The 23625-nt window shown below is 42.3% G+C and overlaps 2 non-coding genes and 34 pseudogenes across 2 annotated transcripts; all 36 read right to left on the reverse strand.

Annotated features, from left to right (window-relative positions):
- Positions 1 to 130: 130 nt before the first annotated feature.
- On the reverse strand, positions 131 to 250 carry LOC146726264 (5S ribosomal RNA; annotated as a pseudogene).
- Positions 251 to 346: 96 nt separating this feature from the next.
- Positions 347 to 465, reverse strand: LOC146726265 (5S ribosomal RNA; annotated as a pseudogene).
- A 96-nt stretch (positions 466 to 561) lies between these two features.
- On the reverse strand, positions 562 to 681 carry LOC146726266 (5S ribosomal RNA; annotated as a pseudogene).
- Positions 682 to 777: 96 nt separating this feature from the next.
- Positions 778 to 897, reverse strand: LOC146726267 (5S ribosomal RNA; annotated as a pseudogene).
- Positions 898 to 993: 96 nt separating this feature from the next.
- Positions 994 to 1113, reverse strand: LOC146726268 (5S ribosomal RNA; annotated as a pseudogene).
- A 214-nt stretch (positions 1114 to 1327) lies between these two features.
- On the reverse strand, positions 1328 to 1447 carry LOC146726269 (5S ribosomal RNA; annotated as a pseudogene).
- A 522-nt stretch (positions 1448 to 1969) lies between these two features.
- On the reverse strand, positions 1970 to 2089 carry LOC146726270 (5S ribosomal RNA; annotated as a pseudogene).
- A 96-nt stretch (positions 2090 to 2185) lies between these two features.
- On the reverse strand, positions 2186 to 2305 carry LOC146726271 (5S ribosomal RNA; annotated as a pseudogene).
- Positions 2306 to 2610: 305 nt separating this feature from the next.
- On the reverse strand, positions 2611 to 2730 carry LOC146726272 (5S ribosomal RNA). Its single transcript, XR_014928636.1, has one exon. It is a non-coding gene; the product is annotated as a 5S ribosomal RNA (ribosomal RNA).
- Positions 2731 to 2826: 96 nt separating this feature from the next.
- Positions 2827 to 2946, reverse strand: LOC146726273 (5S ribosomal RNA; annotated as a pseudogene).
- Positions 2947 to 3042: 96 nt separating this feature from the next.
- LOC146726274 (5S ribosomal RNA) lies at positions 3043 to 3162 on the reverse strand (annotated as a pseudogene).
- A 96-nt stretch (positions 3163 to 3258) lies between these two features.
- Positions 3259 to 3377, reverse strand: LOC146726275 (5S ribosomal RNA; annotated as a pseudogene).
- A 96-nt stretch (positions 3378 to 3473) lies between these two features.
- Positions 3474 to 3593, reverse strand: LOC146726276 (5S ribosomal RNA; annotated as a pseudogene).
- A 304-nt stretch (positions 3594 to 3897) lies between these two features.
- LOC146726277 (5S ribosomal RNA) lies at positions 3898 to 4017 on the reverse strand (annotated as a pseudogene).
- Positions 4018 to 4322: 305 nt separating this feature from the next.
- LOC146726278 (5S ribosomal RNA) lies at positions 4323 to 4442 on the reverse strand. Its single transcript, XR_014928637.1, has one exon. It is a non-coding gene; the product is annotated as a 5S ribosomal RNA (ribosomal RNA).
- Positions 4443 to 4537: 95 nt separating this feature from the next.
- LOC146726279 (5S ribosomal RNA) lies at positions 4538 to 4657 on the reverse strand (annotated as a pseudogene).
- Positions 4658 to 4753: 96 nt separating this feature from the next.
- On the reverse strand, positions 4754 to 4873 carry LOC146726280 (5S ribosomal RNA; annotated as a pseudogene).
- A 96-nt stretch (positions 4874 to 4969) lies between these two features.
- On the reverse strand, positions 4970 to 5088 carry LOC146726281 (5S ribosomal RNA; annotated as a pseudogene).
- Positions 5089 to 5184: 96 nt separating this feature from the next.
- On the reverse strand, positions 5185 to 5304 carry LOC146726282 (5S ribosomal RNA; annotated as a pseudogene).
- A 520-nt stretch (positions 5305 to 5824) lies between these two features.
- LOC146726283 (5S ribosomal RNA) lies at positions 5825 to 5944 on the reverse strand (annotated as a pseudogene).
- A 96-nt stretch (positions 5945 to 6040) lies between these two features.
- LOC146726284 (5S ribosomal RNA) lies at positions 6041 to 6160 on the reverse strand (annotated as a pseudogene).
- A 305-nt stretch (positions 6161 to 6465) lies between these two features.
- LOC146726285 (5S ribosomal RNA) lies at positions 6466 to 6585 on the reverse strand (annotated as a pseudogene).
- Positions 6586 to 6681: 96 nt separating this feature from the next.
- On the reverse strand, positions 6682 to 6800 carry LOC146726286 (5S ribosomal RNA; annotated as a pseudogene).
- Positions 6801 to 7111: 311 nt separating this feature from the next.
- LOC146726287 (5S ribosomal RNA) lies at positions 7112 to 7231 on the reverse strand (annotated as a pseudogene).
- A 96-nt stretch (positions 7232 to 7327) lies between these two features.
- LOC146726288 (5S ribosomal RNA) lies at positions 7328 to 7447 on the reverse strand (annotated as a pseudogene).
- Positions 7448 to 7543: 96 nt separating this feature from the next.
- On the reverse strand, positions 7544 to 7663 carry LOC146726289 (5S ribosomal RNA; annotated as a pseudogene).
- Positions 7664 to 7876: 213 nt separating this feature from the next.
- Positions 7877 to 7996, reverse strand: LOC146726290 (5S ribosomal RNA; annotated as a pseudogene).
- Positions 7997 to 8308: 312 nt separating this feature from the next.
- Positions 8309 to 8428, reverse strand: LOC146726291 (5S ribosomal RNA; annotated as a pseudogene).
- Positions 8429 to 8524: 96 nt separating this feature from the next.
- On the reverse strand, positions 8525 to 8644 carry LOC146726292 (5S ribosomal RNA; annotated as a pseudogene).
- Positions 8645 to 8949: 305 nt separating this feature from the next.
- Positions 8950 to 9069, reverse strand: LOC146726293 (5S ribosomal RNA; annotated as a pseudogene).
- A 96-nt stretch (positions 9070 to 9165) lies between these two features.
- Positions 9166 to 9285, reverse strand: LOC146726294 (5S ribosomal RNA; annotated as a pseudogene).
- A 99-nt stretch (positions 9286 to 9384) lies between these two features.
- LOC146726295 (5S ribosomal RNA) lies at positions 9385 to 9504 on the reverse strand (annotated as a pseudogene).
- Positions 9505 to 9600: 96 nt separating this feature from the next.
- LOC146726296 (5S ribosomal RNA) lies at positions 9601 to 9720 on the reverse strand (annotated as a pseudogene).
- Positions 9721 to 10031: 311 nt separating this feature from the next.
- LOC146726297 (5S ribosomal RNA) lies at positions 10032 to 10151 on the reverse strand (annotated as a pseudogene).
- Positions 10152 to 10462: 311 nt separating this feature from the next.
- LOC146726298 (5S ribosomal RNA) lies at positions 10463 to 10582 on the reverse strand (annotated as a pseudogene).
- Positions 10583 to 10678: 96 nt separating this feature from the next.
- LOC146726299 (5S ribosomal RNA) lies at positions 10679 to 10798 on the reverse strand (annotated as a pseudogene).
- Positions 10799 to 23625: the final 12827 nt, after the last annotated feature.

Below are 23625 nucleotides of genomic sequence, written 5' to 3' on the forward strand. Positions count from 1 at the left end.
AACTGGTGTATTCTGCAATGGTTTGGCAGTAGGCTGAATATTCGTCGGAATTTGATGTAATTTAATACTTCGGCTAGGCAAAAAATCCCGGGAAAATGTTAGTATGTACGGTGGAATAAAAATGTTCATCAGCCTACTGCACGTGGTGTTCCCAGCCGGTCTCCCATGTAAGTGCTAACCACGCCCTATGCAGCTTAACTTCAGTGATCGGACGAGAACTGGTGAATTCTGCAATGGTTTGGCAGTAGGCTGAATATTTGTCGGAATTGGATTTCAATTAATGCTTCCGCTAGACAAAAAATCACGGGAAAACGATAGTATGTATGGTGGAATAAAAATGTTGATAAGCCTACTGCACGTGATATTCTCAGTCGGTCTCCCATGCAAGTACTAACCATGTCCGGTTAGCTTAACTTCAGTGATCAGACGAGAACTGGTGTATTCTGCAATGGTTTGGCAGTAGGCTGAATATTCGTCGGAATAGGATTTCTATTAATGTTTCGGCTAGGCAAATAATAAAGGGAAAAAGATAGTATGTACGGTGGAATAAAAATGTTGATAAGCCTACTGCACGTGGCATTCCCAGCAGGTCTCCCATGCAAGTACTAACCACGCCCAATGCAGCTTAACTTCAGTGATCTGACGAGAACTGGTGTATTCTGCAATGGTTTGGCAGTAGGCTGAATATACGTCGGAATTGGATGTCAATTAATGCTACGGCTAGGCAAAAAATCATGGGTAAAAGTTAGTATGTAATGTGGTATAAAAAAGTTGATGAGCCTACTGCACGTGGTATTCTCAGCCGGTCTCCCATGCAAGTACTAACCACGCCCGATGCAGCTTAAATTCAGTGATCAAACAGGAACTGGTGTGTTCTGCAATGGTTTGACAGTAGGCTGAATATTCGTCAGAATTGCCTGTGGTTTAACGCGTTGGCTCGGCAAAAAATCCCGGGAAAAATTTGGTATGTACGGTGGAATAAAAATGTTGATAAGCCTACTGCACATGGTATTCCCAGCCGTTTTCCCATGCAAGTACTAACCACGCCCGATGCAGCTTAACTTCAGTGATCGGACGAGAACTGGTGTATTCTGCAATGGTTTGGCAGCAGGCTGAATATTCGTCCGAATTGTATGTCATTTAATGCTTCGTCTAGGCAAAAAATCATGGACAAAAGTTAGTATGAAATGTGGAATAAAAATGTTGATGAGCCTACTGCACGTGGTATTCCCAGCCGGTCTCCCGTGCAAGAACTAACCACGCCCGATGCGGCTTAACTTCAGTGATCGGACGAGAACTGGTGTATTCTGCAATAAAAATGTTCATCAGCCTACTGCACGTGGTATTCCCAGCTGGTCTCCCAGGCAAGTACTAAAAACGCCCGATGCAGCTTAACTTCAGTGATGCGACGAGAACTGGTGTATTCTGCAATGGTTTGGCAATAGGCTGAATATTCGACGGAATTTGATGTCATTTAATGCTACGGCTAGGCAAAAAACAATTTTGGGTAAAAGTTAGTATGTAATGTGGAATAAAAATGTTGATGAGCCGACTGCACGTGGTATTCCCAGCCGGTCTCCCATGCAAGTACTAAGCATGCCCGATGGAGCTTACTTCAGTGATCGGACAAGAACTGGTGTGCTCTGCAATGGTTTGACAGTAGGCTGAATATTCGTCAGAATTGCATGTCGTTTAACGCTTCGGCTAGGCAAAAAATCCCGGGAAAATTTGGTATGTACGGTGGAATAAAAATGTTGATGAGCCTAATGCACATGATATTCCAGGCCGGTCTCCCATGCAACCACGCCCGATGCAGCTTAACTTCAGTGATCGGAGGAGAACTGGTGTATTCTGCAATGGTTTGGCAGTAGACTGAATATTCGTCGGAATTTGATGTAATTTAATACTTCGGCAAGGCAAAAAATCCCGGGAAAACGTTAGTATGTACGGTGGAATAAAAATGTTGATGAGCCTAATGCACGTGGTATTCCCAGCCTGTCTCACATGCAAGTACTAACCACGCCCGATGCAGCTTAACTTCAGTGATCGGACGAGAACTGGTGTATTCTGCAATGGTTTGGCAGTAGGCTGAATATTCGTCGGAATTGGATGTCATTTAATGCTACGGCTAGGCAAAAAATCATGGGTAAAAGTTAGTATGTAATGTGGTATAAAAAAGTTGATGAACCTACTGCACGTGGTATTCTCAGCCGGTCTCCCATGAAAGTACTAACCACGCCCGATGCAGCTTAAATTCAGTGATCAAACGAGAACTGGTGTGTTCTGCAATGGTTTGACAGTAGGCTGAATATTCGTCAGAATTGCATGTCGTTTAACGCTTCGGCTAGGCAAAATATCCCGGGAAAAATTTGGTATGTACGGTGGAATAGAAATGTTGATGAGCCTAATGCACATGGTATTCCAGGCCGGTCTCCCATGCAACCACGCCTGATGCAGCTTAACTTCAGTGATCGGATGAGAACTGGTGTATTCTGCAATGGTTTGGCAGTAGGCTGAATATTCGTCGGAATTGGATGTAATTTAATACTTCGACTAGGCAAAAAATCCCGGGAAAATGTTAGTATGTACGGTGGAATAAAAATGTTCATCAGCCTACTGCACGTGGTATTCCCAGCCGGTCTCCCATGCAAGTACTAACCACGCCCTATGCAGCTTAACTTCAGTGATCGAACGAGAACTGGTGTATTCTGCAATGGTTTGGCAGTAGGCTGAATATTTGTCGGAGTTGGATTTCAATTAATGCTTCGGCTAGACAAAAAATCACGGGAAAAAGATAGTATGTATGGTGGAATAAAAATGTTGATAAGCCTACTGCACGTGATATTCTCAGCCGGTCTCCCATGCAAGTACTAACCACGCCTGATGCAGCTTAAATTCAGTGATCGGACGAGAACTGGTGTGTTCTGCAATTGTTTGACAGTAGGTTGAATATTCGTCAGAATTGCCTGTGGTTTAACGCGTTGGCTAGGCAAAAAATCCTGGGAAAAATTTGGTATGTATGGTGGAATAAAAATGTTGATAATCCTACTGATTGTGGTATTCCCAGCCGGTCTCCCATGCAAGTACTAACCACGCCCGATGCAGCTTAACTTCAGTGATCGGACGAGAACTGGTGTATTCTGCAATGGTTTGGCAGTAGTCTGAATATTCGTCGGAATTGGATGTCATTTACTGCTACGGCTAGGCAAAAAATCCCGGGAAAACGTTAGTATGTACGGTGGAATAAAAATCTTGATGAGCCTAATGCACGTAGTATTCCCAGCCTGTCTCCCATGCAAGTACTAACCACGCCCGATGCAGCTTAACTTCAGTGATCGGAGAGAACTGGTGTATTCTGCAATGGTTTGGCAGTAGGCTGAATATTCGTCCGAATTGTAGGTCATTTAATGCTTCGTCTAGGCAAAAAATCATGGGGAAAAGTTAGTATGTAATGTGGAATAAAAATATTGATGAGCCTACTGCACGTGGTATTCTCAGCCGGTCTCCCATGCAAGTACTAACCACGCCCGATGCAGCTTAACTTCAGTGATAGAACGTGAACTGGTGTGTTCTGCAATGGTTTGACAGTAGGCTGAATGTTCGTCAGAATTGCATGTCGTTTAACGCTTCGGCTAGGCAAAAAATCCAGGGAAAAATTTGGTATGTACGGTAGAATAACAATGTTGATGAGCCTAATGCACATGATCTTCCAGGCCGGTCTCCAATGCAACCACGCCCGATGCAGCATAACTTCAGTGATCGGTCGAGAACTGGTGTATTCTGCAATGGTTTGGCAGTAGGCTGAATATTCGTCCGAATTGTATGTCATTTAATGCTTCGTCTAGGCAAAAAACACGGGACAAAGATAGTATGTATGGTGGAATAAAAATGCTCGTCAGCCAACTGCACGTGGTATTCCCAGCCGGTCTCCCATGCAAGTACTAACCACGCCCGATGCAGCTTAAATTCAGTGATCAAACGAGAACTGGTGTGTTCTGCAATGGTTTGACAGTAGGCTGAATATTCGTCAGAATTGCATGTCGTTTAACGCTTCGGCTAGGCAAAATATCCCGGGAAAAATTTGGTATGTACGGTGGAATAGAAATGTTGATGAGCCTAATGCACATGGTATTCCAGGCCGGTCTCCCATGCAACCACGCCTGATGCAGCTTAACTTCAGTGATCGGACGAGAACTGGTGTATTCTGCAATGGTTTGGCAGTAGGCTGAATATTCGTCGGAATTGGATGTAATTTAATACTTCGACTAGGCAAAAAATCCCGGGAAAATGTTAGTATGTACGGTGGAATAAAAATGTTCATCAGCCTACTGCACGTGGTATTCCCAGCCGGTCTCCCATGCAAGTACTAACCACGCCCTATGCAGCTTAACTTCAGTGATCGAACGAGAACTGGTGTATTCTGCAATGGTTTGGCAGTAGGCTGAATATTTGTCGGAGTTGGATTTCAATTAATGCTTCGGCTAGACAAAAAATCACGGGAAAAAGATAGTATGTATGGTGGAATAAAATGTTGATAAGCCTACTGCACGTGATATTCTCAGCCGGTCTCCCATGCAAGTACTAACCACGCCTGATGCAGCTTAAATTCAGTGATCGGACGAGAACTGGTGTGTTCTGCAATTGTTTGACAGTAGGTTGAATATTCGTCAGAATTGCCTGTGGTTTAACGCGTTGGCTAGGCAAAAAATCCTGGGAAAAATTTGGTATGTATGGTGGAATAAAAATGTTGATAATCCTACTGATTGTGGTATTCCCAGCCGGTCTCCCATGCAAGTACTAACCACGCCCGATGCAGCTTAACTTCAGTGATCGGACGAGAACTGGTGTATTCTGCAATGGTTTGGCAGTAGTCTGAATATTCGTCGGAATTGGATGTCATTTACTGCTACGGCTAGGCAAAAAATCCCGGGAAAACGTTAGTATGCACGGTGGAATAAAAATATTGATGAGCCTAATGCACGTAGTATTCCCAGCCTGTCTCCCATGCAAGTACTAACCACGCCCGATGCAGCTTAACTTCAGTGATCGGAGAGAACTGGTGTATTCTGCAATGGTTTGGCAGTAGGCTGAATATTCGTCCGAATTGTAGGTCATTTAATGCTTCGTCTAGGCAAAAAATCATGGGGAAAAGTTAGTATGTAATGTGGAATAAAAATATTGATGAGCCTACTGCACGTGGTATTCTCAGCCGGTCTCCCATGCAAGTACTAACCACGCCCGATGCAGCTTAACTTCAGTGATAGAACGTGAACTGGTGTGTTCTGCAATGGTTTGACAGTAGGCTGAATGTTCGTCAGAATTGCATGTCGTTTAACGCTTCGGCTAGGCAAAAAATCCAGGGAAAAATTTGGTATGTACGGTGGAATAACAATGTTGATGAGCCTAATGCACATGATCTTCCAGGCCGGTCTCCAATGCAACCACGCCCGATGCAGCATAACTTCAGTGATCGGTCGAGAACTGGTGTATTCTGCAATGGTTTGGCAGTAGGCTGAATATTCGTCCGAATTGTATGTCATTTAATGCTTCGTCTAGGCAAAAAACACGGGACAAAGATAGTATGTATGGTGGAATAAAAATGCTCGTCAGCCAACTGCACGTGGTATTCCCAGCCGGTCTCCCATGCAAGTACTAACCATGGCCGATGCAGGTTATCTTCAGAGATCAGACGAGAACTGGTGTATTCTGCAATGGTTGGGCAGTCGACTGAATATTCGTCGGAATTGGATGTAATTTAATACTTCGGCAAGGCAAAAAATCCCGGGGAAACGTTAGTATGTACGGTGGAATAAAAATGTTGATGAGCCTAATGCACGTGGTATTCCCAGCCTGTCTCCCATGCAAGTACTAACCACAACCGATGCAGCTTAACGTCAGTGATCGGACGAGAACTGGTGTATTCTGCAATGGTTTGGCAGTAGGCTGAATATACGTCGGAATTGGATGTCATTTAATGCTACGGCTAGGCAATAAATCATGGGTAAAAGATAATATGTAATGTGGTATAAAAAAGTTGATGAGCCTACTGCACGAGGTATTCTCAGCCGGTCTCCCATGCAAGTACTAACCACGCCCGATGCAGCTTAAATTCAGTGATCGAACGGGAACTGGTGTGTTCTGCAATGGTTTGACAGTAGGCTGAATATTCGTCAGAATTGCATGTCGTTTAACGCTTCGGCTAGGCAAAAAATCCCGGGAAAAATTTGGTATGTACGGTGGAATAAAAATGTTGATGAGCCTAATGCACATGGTATTCCAGGCCGATCTCCCATGCAACCACGCCCGATGCAGCTTAACTTCAGTGATCGGAGGAGAACTGGTGTATTCTGCAATGGTTTGGCAGTAGGCTGAATATTCGTCCGAATTGTATGTCATTTAATGCTTCGTCTAGGCAAAAAATCATGGGAAAAATTTAGAATGTAATGTGGAATAAATATGTTGATGGGCCTACTGCACGTGGTATTCCCAGCCGGTCTCCCGTGCAAGTCCTAACCATGCCCAATGCAACTTAACTTCAGGGATCGGATGAGAACTGGTGTATTCTGCAATGGTTTGGCAGTAGGCTGAATATTCGTCGAAATTGGATGTAATTTAATACTTCGGCTAGGCAAAAAATCCCGGGTAAAAGTTAGTATGTACGGTGGAATAAAAATGTTCATCAGCCTGCTGCACGTGGTATTCCCAGCCGGTCTCCCATGCAAGTACTACCACGCCCTATGCAGCTTAACTTCAGTGATCGGACGAGAACTGGTGTATTCTGCAATGGTTTGGCAGTAGGCTGAATATTTGTCGGAATTGGATTTCAATTAATGCTTCGGCTAGACAAAAAATCACGGGAAAAAGATGGTATGTATGGTGGAATAAAAATGCTGATAAGCCTACTGCACGTGATATTCTCAGCCGGTCTCCCATGCAAGTACTAACTACGTCCGGTTAGCTTAACTTCGCTGATCAGACGAGAACTGGTGTATTCTGCAATGGTTTGGCAGTAGGCTAAATATTCGTCGGAATTGGATGTCATTTAATGCTACGGCTGGGTAAAAAATCATTGGCAAAAGTTAGTATGTAATGTGGAATAAAAATGTTGATAAGCCTAATGCACGTGGTATTCCCAGCCGGTATCCCATGAAAGTACTAACCACGCCCGATGCAGCTTAACTTCAGTAATCGGACGAGAACTGGTGTATTCTGCATTGGTTTGGCAGTAGGCTGAATATTCGTCGGAATTGGATGTCATTTAATGCTACGGCTAGGGAAAAAATCATAGGAAAAAGTTAGTATGTAATGTGGAATAAAAATGTTGATGAGCCTACTGTACGTGGTATTCCCAGCCGGTCTCCCATGCTAGTACTAACCACGCCCGATGCAGCTTGACTTCAGTGATCCGGCGAGAGCTGGTGTATTCTGCAATAGTTTTGCAGTAGGCTGAATATTCGTCGGAATTGGATGTCATTTAATGCTACGGCTGGGTAAAAAATCATTGGCAAACGTTAGTATGTAATGTGGAATAAAAATGTTGATAAGCCTAATGCACGTGGTATTCCCAGCCTGTCTCCCATGCAAGTACTAACCATGCCCGATGCAGCTTAACTTCAGTGATCGGACAAGAACTGGTGTGTTCTGCAATGGTTTGACAGTAGGCTGAATATTCGTCAGAATTGCATGTCATTTAACGCTTCGGTAAGGCAAAATATCCCGGGAAAAAGTTAGTATGTACGGTAGAATAAAAATGTTGATGAGCCTAATGCACGTGGTATGCCCAGCCGGTCTCCATGCAAGTACTAACCACGCCCGATGCAGCTTAACTTCAGTGATTGGACGAGAACTGGTGTATTCTGCAATAAAAATGTTCATCAGCCTACTGCACGTGGTATTCCCAGCCGGTCTCCCATGCAAGTACTGACCACGCCCGATGCAGCATAACTTCAGTGATCGGACGAGAACTGGTGTATTCTGCAATGGTTTGGCAGTAGGCTGGATATTCGTTGGAATTGGATGTAATTTATTACTTTGGCTAGGCAAAAAATCCCGGGAAAAAGTTAGTATGTACGGTGGAATAAAAATGTTGATGAGCCTAATGCACGTGGTATTCCCAGCCGGTCTCGCGTGCAAGAACTAACCACGCCCGATGCAGCTTAACTTCAGTGATCGGACAAGAACTGGTGTGATCTGCAATGGTTTGACAGTAGGCTGAGTATTCGTCAGAATTGGATGTCGTTTAACGCTTCGGGTAGGCAAAAAATCCAGTGAAAATGTTGGTATATATGGTGGAATAAAAATGTTGATAAGCCTACTGCTCGTGGTATTCCCAGCCGGTCTCCCATGCAAGTACTAACCACGCCCGATGCAGCTTAACTTCAGTGATCGGACGAGAACTGATGAATTCTGGAATGGGTTGGCAGTAGGCTGAATATTCGTAGGAATTGGATGTCATTTAGTGCTACGGCTAGGCAAAAAATCATAGGTAAAAGTTAGTATGTAATGTGGAATAAAAATGTTGATGAGCCTACTGCACGTGGTATTCACAGCCGGTCTCCCATGCAAGTACTAACCACGCCCGATGCAGCTTAACTTCAGTGATCGTACAAGAACTGGTGTGTTCTGCAATGGTTTGACAGTAGGCTGAATATTCGTCAGAATTGCATGTCGTTTAACGCTTCGGTAAGGCAAAAAATCCGGGAAAAAGTTGGTATGTACGGTGGAATAAAAATGTTGATAAGCCTAATGCACATGGTATTCCAAGCCGGTCTCCCATGCAACCACGCCCGATGCAGCTTAACTTCAGTGATCGGACGAGAACTGGTGTATTCTGCAATGGTTTGGCAGTAGGCTGAATATTCGTTCGAATTGTATGTCATTTAATGACTTCGTCTAGGCAAAAAATCATGGGAAAAATTTAGAATGTAATGTGGAATAAAAATGTTGATGGGCCTACTGCACGTGGTATTCCCGGTCGGTCTCCCGTGCAAGTCCTAACCATGCCCGATGCAGCTTAACTTCAGTGATCGGACGAGAACTGCTGTATTCTGCAATGGTTTGGCAGTAGGCTGAATATTCGTCGGAATTGGATGTAATTTAATACTTCGGCTAGGCAAAAAATACCGGGAAAATGTTGGTATGTACGGTGGAATAAAAATATTAAAAAGCCGACTACACGTGGTATTCCCAACCGATCTCCCATGCAAGTACTAACCACGCCCGAAGCAGCTTAACTTCAGTGATGCGACGAGAACTGGTGTATTCTGCAATGGTTTGGCAATAGGCTGAATATTCGAAGGAATTGGACGTCATTTAATGCTACGGCTAGGCAAAAAACAATTTTGGGTAAAAGTTAGTATGTAATGTGGAATAAAAATGTTGATGAGCCTAATGCACGTGGTATTCCCAGCCGGTCTCGCATGCAAGTACTCACCACGCCCGATGCAGCTTAACTTCAGCGATCGGACGTGAACTGGTGTATCATGCAATGGTTTGGCAGTAGGCTGAATATTCGTTCGAATTGTATGTCATTTAATGCTTCGTCTAGGCAAAAAATCATGGGAAAATGTTAGTATGTAATGTGGAATAAAAATGTTGATGAGCCTACTGCACATGGTATTCCCAGCCGGTCTCCCATGCAAGTAATAACCACGCCCGATGCAACTTAACTTCAGTGATCGGAAGAGAATTGGTGTATTCTGCAATGGGTTGGCAGTAGGCTGAATATTCGTTGGAATTGGATGTCGTTCAATGCTTCGGCTAGGCAAAAAATCCAGCGAAAAAGTTAGTATGTACGGTGGAATAAAAATGTTGATGAGCCTACTGCATGTGGTGTTCTCTGCCGGTCTCCCATGCAAGTACTAACCACGTCCGGTGGGCTTTACTTCAGTGATCAGACGAGAACTAGTGTATTCTGCAATGGTTTGTCAGTAGGCTGAAAATTCGTCGGAATTGGATGACATTTAATGCTTCGGCTAGGCAAACAATCCCTGGAAAAAGTTAGAATGTACGGTAGAATAAAAATGTTAATGATCCTACTATACGTGGTATTCCCAGCTGGTCTCCCATGCAAGTAGTAACCACGCCCGATGCAGCTTAACTTCAGTGATCGGACGAGAACTGGTGTATTCTGCAATGGTTTGGCACTAGGCCGAATATTCGTCGGAATTGGATGTCATTTAATAATACGGCTAGGCAAACAATCATGGGAAAAAGTTAGTATGTAATGTGGAATAAAAATGTTGATGAGCCTACTACACGTGATATTCTCAGCCGGTCTGCCATGCAAGTAATAACCACGTCCGGTGAGCTCAACTTCAGTGATCGGACGAGAACTGGTGTATTCCGCAATGGTTTGTCAGTACCCTGAAAATTCGTCGGAATTGGATGACATTTAATGCTTCTGCTAGGCAAAAAATTCCGGGAAAATGTTAGTATGAACTACGGAATAAATTTTTTTATGAGCCTACTACACGTGGTATTCCCAACCGGTCTCCAATGCAAGTACTAACCATGCCCGATGCAGGTTAACTTCAGTGATCGGACGAGAACTGGTGTATTCTGCAATGGTTTGGCTGTAGGCTGAATATTCGTTCGAATTGTATGTCATTTAATGCTTCGTCTAGGCAAAAAATCATGGGAAAAAGTTAGTATGTAATGTGGAATAAAAATGTTGATGAGCCTACTGCACGTGGTATTCCCAGCCTGTCTCCCATGCAAATACTAACCACGCCCTATGAAGCTTAACTTCAGTGATCGGACGAGAACTGGTGTATTCTGCAATGGTTTGGCAGTAGGCTGAATATTCGTCAGAATTGGATGTCGTTTAATGCTTCGGCTAGGCAAAAAATGACTGGAAAAAGTTGGTATGTAAGGTGGAATGACAATGTTGATAAGCATACTGCACGTGGTATTCCCAGCCGGTCTCCCATGCAAGTACTAACCACGCCCGATGCAGCTTAACTTGAGTGATCGGACGAGAACTGGTAATGGCAAACTACTGAAAAGTAGTTGCAAAGTACTGATAAGCAGTGGCAAAGTGTTGAAAAGTGTGACAAAGTGATGAAAAGTAGTGGCAAAGTACTGAAAAGTTGTGGCAAAGTGCTGAAAATTAGTGGCAAAGTCCTGAAAAGTAGTGGCAATGTACTCAAAAGTTGTGGCAATGTTGAGGCAAAGTACTGAAAAGTGTGGCAAAGTACTGAAAAGTTGTGGCAAAGTGCTGTAAAGTAGTGGCAATGTACTGAAAAGCAGTGGCAAAGTCCTGAAAAGTGTGGCCAAGTACTGAAACGTTGTGACAAAGTCGTGGCAAAGTACTGAAAAGTGAGGCAAAGTACTGAAAAGTTGTGGCAAAGTCGTGGCAAAGTACGTAAAATTGTGGCAAAGTACTGAAAAGTTGTGGCAAAGTGCTGAAAAGTAGTGGCAAAGAACTGGAAAGTAGTGGCAAAGTGCTGAAAAGTGTGGCAAAGTACTGAAAAGTTGTGGCAAAGTGCTGAAAATTAGTGGCAAAGTACTGAAAGGCGGTGGCGAATTGCTGAAAAGTTGTGGCAAAGTACTGAAAAAGCGTGGCAAAGTACTGAAAAGTTGTGGCAAAGTGCTGCAAAGTTGTGGCAAAGTACTGACAATCAGTGGCAAAGTACTGAAAAGTGTGGAAAAGCACTGAAAAGTTGTGGCAAAGTCGTGGCAAAGTACTGAAAAGTGTGGCAAAGTACTGAAAAGTTGTGGCAAAGTGCTGAAAAGTAGAGGCAATGTACTGAAAAGTGTGGCAAAATACTGAAACGTTGTGGCAAAGTGCTGAAAAGTAGTGGCAAAGTAGTGAAAAGTAGTGGCAAAGTACTGAAAAGTTGTGGCAAAGTGCTGAAAATTAGTGGCAAAGTCCTGAAAAGTGTGGCAATGTACTCAAAAGTTTTGGCAATGTCGAGGCAAAGTACTGAAAAGTGTGGCAAAGTACTGAAAAGTTGTGGCAAAGTGCTGAAAAGTAGTGGCAATGTACTGAAAAGCAGTGGCAAAGTCCTGAAAAGTGTGGCCAAGTACTGAAAAGTTGTGACAAAGTCGTGGCAAAGTACTGAAAAGTGTGGCAAAGTACTGAAAAGTTGTGGCAAAGTCGTGGCAAAGTACTTAAAATTGTGGCAAAGTACTGAAAAGTTGTGGCAAAGTGCTGAAAAGTAGTGGCAAAGAACTGAAAAGTAGTGGCAAAGTGCTGACAAGTGTGGCAAAGTACTGAAAAGTGGTGGCAAAGTGCTTAAAAGTAGTGGCAAAGTACTGAAAGGCGGTGGCGAATTGCTGAAAAGTTGTGGCACAGTACTGAAAAAGCGTGGCAAAGTACTGAAAAGTTGTGGCAAAGTGCTGCAAAGTTGTGGCAAAGTACTGACAATCAGTGGCAAAGTACTGAAAAGTGTGGAAAAGTACTGAAAAGTTGTGGCAAAGTCGTGGCAAAGTACTGAAAAGTGTAGCAAAGTACTGAAAAGTTGTGGCAAAGTGCTGAAAAGTAGAGGCAATGTACTGAAAAGTGTGGCAAAGTACTGAAAAGTTGAGGCAAAGTGCTGCAAAGTAGTGGCAAAGTTGTGAAAAGTAGTGGCAAAGTACTGACAAGTGTTGCAAAGTACTGAAAAGTTGTGGCAATGTACTGAAAAGTGTGGCAAAGTACAGAAAAGTTGTGGCAAAGTGCTGAAATGTAGAGGCAAAGTACTGAAAAGTAGTGGCAAAGTGCTGAAAAGTGTGGCAAAGTACTGAAAAGTTGTGGCAAAGTCGTGGCAAAGAGCTGAAAAGTAGTGGCAAAGTACTGAAAAGTAGTGGCAAAGTGCTGAAAAGTGTGGCAAAGTACTGAAAAGTTGTGGCAAAGTGCTGACAATTAGTGGCAAAGTACTGAAAAGGGTGGCAAAGTACTGCAAAGTTGTGGCAAAGTCGTGGCAAAGTACTGAAAAGTGTGGCAAAGTACTGAAAAGTTGTGGCAAAGTGCTGAAAATTAGTGGCAAAGTACTGAAAAGCAGTTGCAAAGTACTGAAAAGGGTGGCAAAGTACTGAAAAGTTATGGGAAAGTCGTGGAAAAGTACTGAAAAGTGTGGCAAAGTACTGAAAAGGGTGGCAAAGTACTGCAAAGTTGTGGCATAGTCGGGGCAAAGTACTGAAAAGTGTGGCAAATTACAGAAAAGTTGTGGCAAAGTGCTGAAAAGTGTGGCAAAGTACTGAAAAGTTGTGGCAAAGTGCTGAAAATTAGTGGCAAAGTACTGAAATGTTGTGACAAAGTGCTGAAAAGTGTGGCAAAGTACTGAAAAGTTGTGGGAAAGTCGTGGAAAAGTACTGAAAAGTGTGGCAAAGTATTGAAAAGTGTGGCAAAGTACTGAAAAGTTGTGGCAATGTTGTGGCAAAATACTGAAAAGTGTGGCAAAGTACTGAAAAGTTGCGGCAAAGTTCTGAAAAGTAGTGGCAATGTACTGAAAGGTAGTGGCAAAGTGCTGAAAAGTGTGGCACAGTACTGAAAAGTTGGGGCAAAGTGCTGAAAAATGGTGGCAAAGTACTGAAAAGCAGTGGCAAAGTACTGAAAAGTGTGGCAAAGTACTGAAAAGTTTTGGCAAAGTCGTGGCAAAGTACTGAAAAGTGTGGCAAAGTACTGAAAAGTATTGTCAAAATGCTGAAAAGTAGTGGCAAAGTCCTGAAAAGTGTGGCAAAGTACTGGAAAGTTGTGGCAAAGTACTGAAAGTAGTGGCAAAGTGCTGGAAAGTGTGGCAAAGTACGGAAAAGTTGTGGCAAAGTGCTGACAATTAGTGGCAAAGTACTGAAAAGCAGATTCAAAGTACTGAAAAGGGTGGCAAAGTACTGCAAAGTTGTGGCAAAGTCGGGGCAAAGTACTGAAAAGTGTGGCAAATTACAGAAAAGTTGTGGCAAAGTGCTGAAAAGTGTGGCAAAGTACTGAAAAGTTGTGGCAATGTCGTGGCAAAGTACGGAAAAGTGTGGCAAAGTATTGAAAAGTTTTGTCAAAATGCTGAAAAGTAGTGGCAAAGTCCTGAAAAGTGTGGCAAAGTACTGGAAAGTTGTGGCAAAGTACTGAAAAGTAGTGGCAAAGTGCTGGAAAGTGTGGCAAAGTACTGAAAAGTTGTGGCAAAGTGCTGACAATTAGTGGCAAAGTATTGAAAAGCAGTTGCAAAGTACTGAAAAGGGTGGCAAAGTACTGCAAAGTTGTGGCATAGTCGGGGCAAAGTACTGAAAAGTGTGGCAAATTACAGAAAAGTTGTGGCAAAGTGCTGAAAAGTGTGGCAAATTACCGAAAAGTTGTGGCAAAGTGCTGAAAATTAGTGGCAAAGTACTGAAAAGCAGTTGCAAAGTACTGAAAAGGGTGGCAAAGTACTGCAAAGTTGTGGCAAAGTCGCGGCAAAGTACTGAAATGTTGTGGCAAAGTGCTGAAAAGTGTGGCAAAGTACTGAAAAGTTGTGGGAAAGTCGTGGAAAAGTACTGAAAAGTGTGGCAAAGTATTGAAAAGTGTGGCAAAGTACTGAAAAGTTGTGACAATGTTTTGGCAAAATACTGAAAAGTGTGGCAAAGTACTGAAAAGTTGCGGCAAAGTTCTGAAAAGTAGTGGCAATGTACTGAAAGGTAGTGGCAAAGTGCTGAAAAGTGTGGCACAGTACTGAAAAGTTGGGGCAAAGTGCTGAAAAATACTGGCAAAGTACTGAAAAGCAGTGGCAAAGTACTGAAAAGTGTGGCAAACTACTGAAAAGTTTTGACAAAGTCGTGGCAAAGTACTGAAAAGTGTTGCAAAGCACTGAAAAGTTTTGTCAAAATGCTGAAAAGTAGTGGCAAAGTCCTGAAAAGTGTGGCAAAGTACTGGAAAGTTGTGGCAAAGTACTGAAAAGTAGTGGCAAAGTGCTGGAAAGTGTGGCAAAGTACGGAAAAGTTGTGGCAAAGTGTTGACAATTAGTGGCAAAGTACTGAAAATCAGTTGCAAAGTACTGAAAAGGGTGGCAAAGTACTGCAAAGTTGTGGCAAAGTCGGGGCAAAGTACTGAAAAGTGTGGCAAATTACAGAAAAGTTGTGGCAAAGTGCTGAAATGTGTGGCAAAGTACTGAAAAGTTGTGGCAAAGTGCTGAAAATTAGTGGCAAAGTACTGAAAAGCAGTTGCAAAGTACTGAAAATGGTGGCAAAGTACTGCAACGTTGTGGCAAAGTCGCGGCAAAGTACTGAAATGTTGTGGCAAAGTGCTGAAAAGTGTGGCAAAGTACTGAAAAGTTGTGGCAAAGTCGTGGAAAAGTACTGAAAAGTGTGGCAAAGTACTGAAAAGTGTGGCAAAGTACTGAACAGTTGTGGCAAAGTTCTGAAAAGTAGTGGCAAAGTACTGAAAGGTAGTGCCGAAGTGCTGAAAAGTGTGTCAAAGTACTGAAAAGTTGTGGCAAAGTGCTGAAAAATAGTGGCAAAGTACTGAAAAGCAGTGGCAAAGTACTGAAAAGTGTGGCAAAGTACTGAAAAGTTTTGGCAAAGTCGTGGCAAAGTACTGAAAAGTGTGGCAAAGTACTGAAAAGTTTGTCAAAATGCTGAAAAGTAGTGGCAAAGTACTGAAAAGTAGTGGCAAAGTGCTGACAATTAGTGGCAAAGTTTTGAAAAGTAGTGGCAAAGTGCTGGAAAGTGTGGCAAAATACTGAAAAGTTGCGGCAAAGTGCTGACAATTAGTGACAAAGTACTGAAAAGCAGTTGCAAAGTACTGAAAAGGGTGACAAAGTACTGCGAAGTTGTGGCAAAGTCGTGGCAAAGTACTGAAAACTGTGGAAAAGTACTGAAAAGTTGTGGCAAAATTCTGAAAAGTAGTGGCAAAGTACTGAAAGGTAGTGGCAAAGTGCTGAAAAGTGTGGCAAAGTACTGAAAAGTTGTGGCAAAGTGCTGAAAATTAGTGGCAAAGTACTGAAAAGCAGTTGCAAAGTACTGAAAACGGTGTCAAAGTACTGCGAAGTTGTGGCAAAGTCGTGGCAAAGTACTGAAAACTGTGGCAAAGTACTGAAAAGTTGTGGCAAAGTTCTGAAAAGTTGTGGCAAAGTGCTGAAAATTAGTGGCAAAGTACTGAAAAGCAGTTGCAAAGAACTGAAAAGGGTGGCAAAGTACTGCAAAGTTGTGGCAAAGTCGTGACAAAGTACTGAAATGTTGTGGCAAAGTGCTGAAAAGTGTGGCAAAGTACTGACAAGTTGTGGCAAAGTCGTGGCAAAGTAATGAAAAGTGTGGCAAAGTACAGTAAAGTTGTGGCAAAGTGCTGAAAAGTAGTGGCAAAGTACTGAAAAGTGTGGCAAAGTACTGAAAAGTTGTGGCAAAGTGCTGAAAAATAGTGGCAAAGTGCTGAAAAGCAGTGGCAAAGTACTGAAAAGTGTGGCAAAGTACTGAACAGTTGTGGCAAAGTTCTGAAAAGTAGTGGCAAAGTACTGAAAGGTAGTGCCAAAGTGCTGAAAAGTGTGTCAAAGTACTGAAAAGTTGTGGCAAAGTGCTGAAAAATAGTGGCAAAGTACTGAAAAACAGTGGCAAAGTACTGAAAAGTGTGGCAAAGTACTGAAAAGTTTTGGCAAAGTCGTGGCAAAGTACTGAAAAGTGTGGCAAAGTACTGAAAAGTTTGTCAAAATGCTGAAAAGTAGTGGCAAAGTACTGAAAAGTAGTGGCAAAGTACTGAAAAGTAGTGGCAAAGTGATGGAAAGTGTGGCAAAGTACTGAAAAGTTGTGGCAATGTGCTGACAATTAGTGGCAAAGTTTTGAAAAGTAGTGGCAAAGTGCTGGAAAGTGTGGCAAAGTACTGAAAAGTTGCGGCACAGTGCTGACAATTAGTGACAAAGTACTGAAAAGCAGTTGCAAAGTACTGAAAAGGGTGACAAAGTACTGCGAAGTTGTGGCAAAGTCGTGGCAAAGTACTGAAAACTGTGGCAAAGTACTGAAAAGTTGTGGCAAAATTCTGAAAAGTAGTGGCAAAGTACTGAAAGGTAGTGGCAAAGTGCTGAAAATTGTGGCAAAGTACTGAAAAGTTGTGGCAAAGTGCTGAAAATTAGTGGCAAAGTACTGAAAAGCAGTTGCAAAGTACTGAAAACGGTGTCAAAGTACTGCGAAGTTGTGGCAAAGTCGTGGCAAAGTACTGAAAACTGTGGCAAAGTACTGAAAAGTTGTGGCAAAGTTCTGAAAAGTTGTGGCAAAGTGCTGAAAATTAGTGGCAAAGTACTGAAAAGCAGTTGCAAAAAACTGAAAAGGGTGGCAAAGTACTGCAAAGTTGTGGCAAAGTCGTGACAAAGTACTGAAATGTTGTGGCAAAGTGCTGAAAAGTAGTGGCAAAGTGCTGAAAAGTGTGGCAAAGTCGCGGCAAAGTACTGAAATGTTGTGGCAAAGTGCTGAAAAGTGTGGCAAAGTATTGAAAAGTTGTGGCAAAGTCGTGGAAAAGTAATGAAAAGTGTGGCAAAGTACTGAATAGTGTGGCAAAGTACTGAAAAGTTGCGGCAAAGTGCTGAAAAATAGTGGCAAAGTACTGAAAAGCAGTGGCAAAGTACTGAAAAGTGTGGCAAAGTACTGAAAAGTTTGTCAAAATGCTGAAAAGTAGTGGCAAAGTACTGTAAAGTGTGACAAAGTACTGAAAAGTAGTGGCAAAGTACTGAAAAGTAGTGGCAAAGTGCTGGAAAGTGTGGCAAAGTACTGAAAAGTTGTGGCAAAGTGCTAACAATTAGTGGCAAAGTACTGAAAAGCAGTTGCAAAGTACTGAAAAGGGTGGCAAAGTACTGCGAAGTTGTGGCAAAGTCGTGGCAAAGTACTGAAAACTGTGGCAAAGTACTGAAAAGTTGTGGCAAAGTTCTGAAAAGTAGTGGCAAAGTACTGAAAGGTAGTGTCAAAGTGCTGAAAAGTGTGGCAAAGTACTGAAAAGTTAAGGCAAAGTGCTGAAAATTAGTGGCAAAGTACTGAAAAGCAGTTGCAAAGTACTGAAAAGGGTGGCAAAGTACTGCAAAGTTGTGGCAAAGTCGTGGCAAAGTACTGTAATGTTTTGGCAAAGTGCTGAAAAGTGTGGCAAAGTACTGACAAGTTGTGGCAAAGTCGTGGCAAAGTAATAAAAAGTGTGGCAAAGTACAGAAAAGTTGTGGCAAAGTGCTGAAAAGTAGTGGCAAAGTATTGAAAAGTGTGGCAAAGTACTGAAAAGTTGTGGCAAATTCGTGGCAAAGTGCTGAAAAGTAGTGGCAAAGTACTGAAAAGTAGTGGCAAAGTGCTGAAAAGTGTGGCAAAGTCGTTGCAAAGTACTGAAATGTTGTGGCAAAGTGCTGAAAAGTGTGGCAAAGTACTGCGAAGTTGTGGCAAAGTCGTGACAAAGTACTGAAATGTTGTGGCAAAGTGCTGAAAAGTGTGGCAAAGTACTGCGAAGTTGTGGCAAAGTCGTGACAAAGTACTGAAATGTTGTGGCAAAGTGCTGAAAAGTGTGGCAAAGTAGTGACAAGTTGTGGCAAAGTCGTGGCAAAGTAATGAAAAGTGTGGCAAAGTACAGAAAAGTTGTGGCAAAGTGCTGAAAAGTAGTGGCAAAGTACTGAAAAGTGTGGCAAAGTACTGAAAAGTTGTGGCAAATTCGTGGCAAAGTGCTGAAAAGTAGTGGCAACGTACTGAAAAGTAGTGGCAAAGTGCTGAAAAGTGTGGCAATGTACTGAAAAGTTTTGGCAAAGTCGTGGCAAAGTACTGAAAAGTTGTGGCAAAGTTCTGAAAAGTAGTGGCAAAGTACTGAAAGTTAGTGGCAAAGTGCTGAAAAGTGTGGCAAAGTACTGAAAAGTTGTGGCAAAGTGCTGAAAATTAGTGGCAAAGTACTGAAAAGCAGTTGCAAAGAACTGAAAACGGTGTCAAAGTACTGCGAAGTTGTGGCAAAGTCGTGGCAAAGTACTGAAAACTGTGGCAAAGTACTGAAAAGTTGTGGCAAAGTTCTGAAATGTTGTGGCAAAGTGCTGAAAATTAGTGGCAAAGTATTGAAAAGTGTGGCAAAGTACTGAAAAGTTGTGGCAAATTCGTGGCAAAGTGCTGAAAAGTAGTGGCAAAGTACTGAAAAGTAGTGGCAAAGTGCTGAAAAGTGTGGCAAAGTCGTTGCAAAGTACTGAAATGTTGTGGCAAAGTGCTGAAAAGTGTGGCAAAGTACTGAAAAGTTGTGGCAAAGTCGTGGAAAAGTACTGAAAAGTGTGGCAAAGTACTGAAAAGTTGTGGCAATGTCGTGGCAAAGTACTGAAAAGTGTGGCAAAGTACTGAAAAGATGTGGCAAAGTTCTGAAAAGTAGTGGCAAAATACTGAAAGGTAGGTGCAAAGTGCTGAAAAGTGTGTCAAAGTACTGAAAAGTTGTGGCAAAGTGCTGGAAAATAGTGGCAAAGTACTGAAAAGCAGTGGCAAAGTACTGAAAAGTGTGACAAAGTACTGAAAAGTTTGTCAAAATGCTGAAAAGTAGTGGCAAAGTACTGTAAAGTGTGGCAAAGTACTGAAAAGTAGTGGCAAAGTACTGAAAAGTAGTGGCAAAGTGCTGGAAAGTGTGCCAAAGTACTGAAAAGTTGTGGCAAAGTGCTGACAATTAGTGGCAAAGTACTGAAAAGCAGTTGCAAACGACTGAAAAGGGTGGCAAAGTACTGCGAAGTTGTGGCAAAGTCGTGACAAAGTACTGAAATGTTGTGGCAAAGTGCTGAAAAGTGTGGCAAAGTAGTGACAAGTTGTGGCAAAGTCGTGGCAAAGTAATGAAAAGTGTGGCAAAGTACAGAAAAGTTGTGGCAAAGTGCTGAAAAGTAGTGGCAAAGTACTGAAAAGTGTGGCAAAGTACTGAAAAGTTGTGGCAAATTCGTGGCAAAGTGCTGAAAAGTAGTGGCAACGTACTGAAAAGTAGTGGCAAAGTGCTGAAAAGTGTGGCAATGTACTGAAAAGTTTTGGCAAAGTCGTGGCAAAGTACTGAAAAGTTGTGGCAAAGTTCTGAAAAGTAGTGGCAAAGTACTGAAAGTTAGTGGCAAAGTGCTGAAAAGTGTGGCAAAGTACTGAAAAGTTGTGGCAAAGTGCTGAAAATTAGTGGCAAAGTACTGAAAAGCAGTTGCAAAGAACTGAAAACGGTGTCAAAGTACTGCGAAGTTGTGGCAAAGTCGTGGCAAAGTACTGAAAACTGTGGCAAAGTACTGAAAAGTTGTGGCAAAGTTCTGAAATGTTGTGGCAAAGTGCTGAAAATTAGTGGCAAAGTACTGAAAAGCAGTTGCAAAGAACTGAAAAGGGTGGCAAAGTACTGCAAAGTTGTGGCAAAGTCGTGACAAAGTACTGAAATGTTGTGGCAAAGTGCTGAAAAGTGTGGCAAAGTACTGACAAGTTGTGGCAAAGTCGTGGCAAAGTAATGAAAAGTGTGGCAAAGTACAGTAAAGTTGTGGCAAAGTGCTGAAAAGTAGTGGCAAAGTACTGAAAAGTGTGGCAAAGTACTGAAAAGTTGTGGCAAAATGCTGAAAAATAGTGGCAAAGTACTGAAAAGCAGTGGCAAAGTACTGAAAAGTGTGGCAAAGTACTGAAAGGTAGTGCCAAAGTGCTGAAAAGTGTGTCAAAGTACTGAAAAGTTGTGGCAAAGTGCTGAAAAATAGTGGCAAAGTACTGAAAACAGTGGCAAAGTACTGAAAAGTGTGGCAAAGTACTGAAAAGTTTTGGCAAAGTCGTGGCAAAGTACTGAAAAGTGTGGCAAAGTACTGAAAAGTTTGTCAAAATACTGAAAAGTAGTGGCAAAGTACTGAAAAGAAGTGGCAAAGTACTGAAAAGTAGTGGCAAAGTGCTGGAAAGTGTGGCAAAGTACTGAAAAGTTGTGGCAATGTGCTGACAATTAGTGGCAAAGTTTTGAAAAGTAGTGGCAAAGTGCTGGAAAGTGTGGCAAAGTACTGAAAAGTTGCGGAACAGTGCTGACAATTAGTGACAAAGTACTGAAAAGCAGTTGCAAAGTACTGAAAAGGGTGACAAAGTACTGCGAAGTTGTGGCAAAGTCGTGGCAAAGTAATGAAAAGTGTGGCAAAGTACAGAAAAGTTGTGGCAAAGTGCTGAAAAGTAGTGGCAAAGTACTGAAAAGTGTGGCAAAGTACTGAAAAGTTGTGGCAAATTCGTGGCAAAGTGCTGAAAAGTAGTGGCAACGTACTGAAAAGTAGTGGCAAAGTGCTGAAAAGTGTGGCAATGTACTGAAAAGTTTTGGCAAAGTCGTGGCAAAGTACTGAAAAGTTGTGGCAAAGTTCTGAAAAGTAGTGGCAAAGTACTGAAAGTTAGTGGCAAAGTGCTGAAAAGTGTGGCAAAGTACTGAAAAGTTGTGGCAAAGTGCTGAAAATTAGTGGCAAAGTACTGAAAAGCAGTTGCAAAGAACTGAAAACGGTGTCAAAGTACTGCGAAGTTGTGGCAAAGTCGTGGCAAAGTACTGAAAACTGTGGCAAAGTACTGAAAAGTTGTGGCAAAGTTCTGAAATGTTGTGGCAAAGTGCTGAAAATTAGTGGCAAAGTACTGAAAAGCAGTTGCAAAGAACTGAAAAGGGTGGCAAAGTACTGCAAAGTTGTGGCAAAGTCGTGACAAAGTACTGAAATGTTGTGGCAAAGTGCTGAAAAGTGTGGCAAAGTACTGACAAGTTGTGGCAAAGTCGTGGCAAAGTAATGAAAAGTGTGGCAAAGTACAGTAAAGTTGTGGCAAAGTGCTGAAAAGTAGTGGCAAAGTACTGAAAAGTGTGGCAAAGTACTGAAAAGTTGTGGCAAAATGCTGAAAAATAGTGGCAAAGTACTGAAAAGCAGTGGCAAAGTACTGAAAAGTGTGGCAAAGTACTGAAAGGTAGTGCCAAAGTGCTGAAAAGTGTGTCAAAGTACTGAAAAGTTGTGGCAAAGTGCTGAAAAATAGTGGCAAAGTACTGAAAACAGTGGCAAAGTACTGAAAAGTGTGGCAAAGTACTGAAAAGTTTTGGCAAAGTCGTGGCAAAGTACTGAAAAGTGTGGCAAAGTACTGAAAAGTTTGTCAAAATACTGAAAAGTAGTGGCAAAGTACTGAAAAGAAGTGGCAAAGTACTGAAAAGTAGTGGCAAAGTGCTGGAAAGTGTGGCAAAGTACTGAAAAGTTGTGGCAATGTGCTGACAATTAGTGGCAAAGTTTTGAAAAGTAGTGGCAAAGTGCTGGAAAGTGTGGCAAAGTACTGAAAAGTTGCGGAACAGTGCTGACAATTAGTGACAAAGTACTGAAAAGCAGTTGCAAAGTACTGAAAAGGGTGACAAAGTACTGCGAAGTTGTGGCAAAGTCGTGGCAAAGTACTGAAAACTGTGGCAAAGTACTGAAAAGTTGTGGCAAAATTCTGAAAAGTAGTGGCAAAGTACTGAAAGGTAGTGGCAAAGTGCTGAAAAGTGTGGCAAAGTACTGAAAAGTTGTGGCAAAGTGCTGAAAATTAGTGGCAAAGTACTGAAAAGCAGTTGCAAAGTACTGAAAACGGTGTCAAAGTACTGCGAAGTTGTGGCAAAGTCGTGGCAAAGTACTGAAAACTGTGGCAAAGTACTGAAAAGTTGTGGCAAAGTTCTGAAAAGTTGTGGCAAAGTGATGAAAATTAGTGGCAAAGTACTGAAAAGCAGTTGCAAAAAACTGAAAAGGGGGGCAAAGTACTTCAAAGTTGTGGCAAAGTCGTGACAAAGTACTGAAATGTTGTGGCAAAGTGCTGAAAAGTAGCGGCAAAGTGCTGAAAAGTGTGTCAAAGTCGCGGCAAAGTACTGAAATGTTGTGGCAAAGTGCTGAAAAGTGTGGCAAAGTACTGAAAAGTTGTGGCAAAGTTGTGGAAAAGTAATGAAAAGTGTGGCAAAGTACTGAATAGTGTGGCAAAGTACTGAAAAGTTGTGGCAATGTCGTGGCAAAGTACTGAAAGGTAGTGGCAAAGTGCTGAAAAGTGTGTCAAAGTACTGAAAAGTTGTGGCAAAGTGCTGAAAAATAGTGGCAAAGTACTGAAAAGCAGTGGCAAAGTACTGAAAAGTGTGGCAAAGTACTGAAAAGTTTGTCAAAATGCTGAAAAGTAGTGGCAAAGTACTGTAAAGTGTGACAAAGTACTGAAAAGTATTGGCAAAGTACTGAAAAGTAGTGGCAAAGTTCCGGAAAGTGTGGCAAAGTACTGAAAAGTTGTGGCAAAGTGCTAACAATTAGTGGCAAAGTACTGAAAAGCAGTTGCAAAGTACTGAAAAGGGTGGCAAAGTACTGCGAAGTTGTGGCAAAGTCGTGGCAAAGTACTGAAAACTGTGGCAAAGTACTGAAAAGTTGTGGCAAAGTTCTGAAAAGTAGTGGCAAAGTACTGAAAAGTTAAGGCAAAGTGCTGAAAATAAGTGGCAAAGTACTGAAAAGCAGTTGCAAAGTACTGAAAAGGGTGGCAAAGTACTGCAAAGTTGTGGCAAAGTCGTGGCAAAGTACTGAAATGTTTTGGCAAAGTGCTGAAAAGTGTGGCAAAGTACTGACAAGTTGTGGCAAAGTCGTGGCAAAGTAATAAAAAGTGTGGCAAAGTACAGAAAAGTTGTGGCAAAGTGCTGAAAAGTAGTGGCAAAGTATTGAAAAGTGTGGCAAAGTACTGAAAAGTTGTGGCAAATTCGTGGCAAAGTGCTGAAAAGTAGTGGCAAAGTACTGAAAAGTAGTGGCAAAGTGCTGAAAAGTGTGGCAAAGTCGTTGCAAA

The sequence above is a fragment of the Saccoglossus kowalevskii genome, unplaced genomic scaffold (assembly GCF_978046115.1).
Source record: "Saccoglossus kowalevskii unplaced genomic scaffold, keSacKowa6.1 SCAFFOLD_24, whole genome shotgun sequence".
NCBI lineage: Eukaryota > Metazoa > Hemichordata > Enteropneusta > Harrimaniidae > Saccoglossus > Saccoglossus kowalevskii.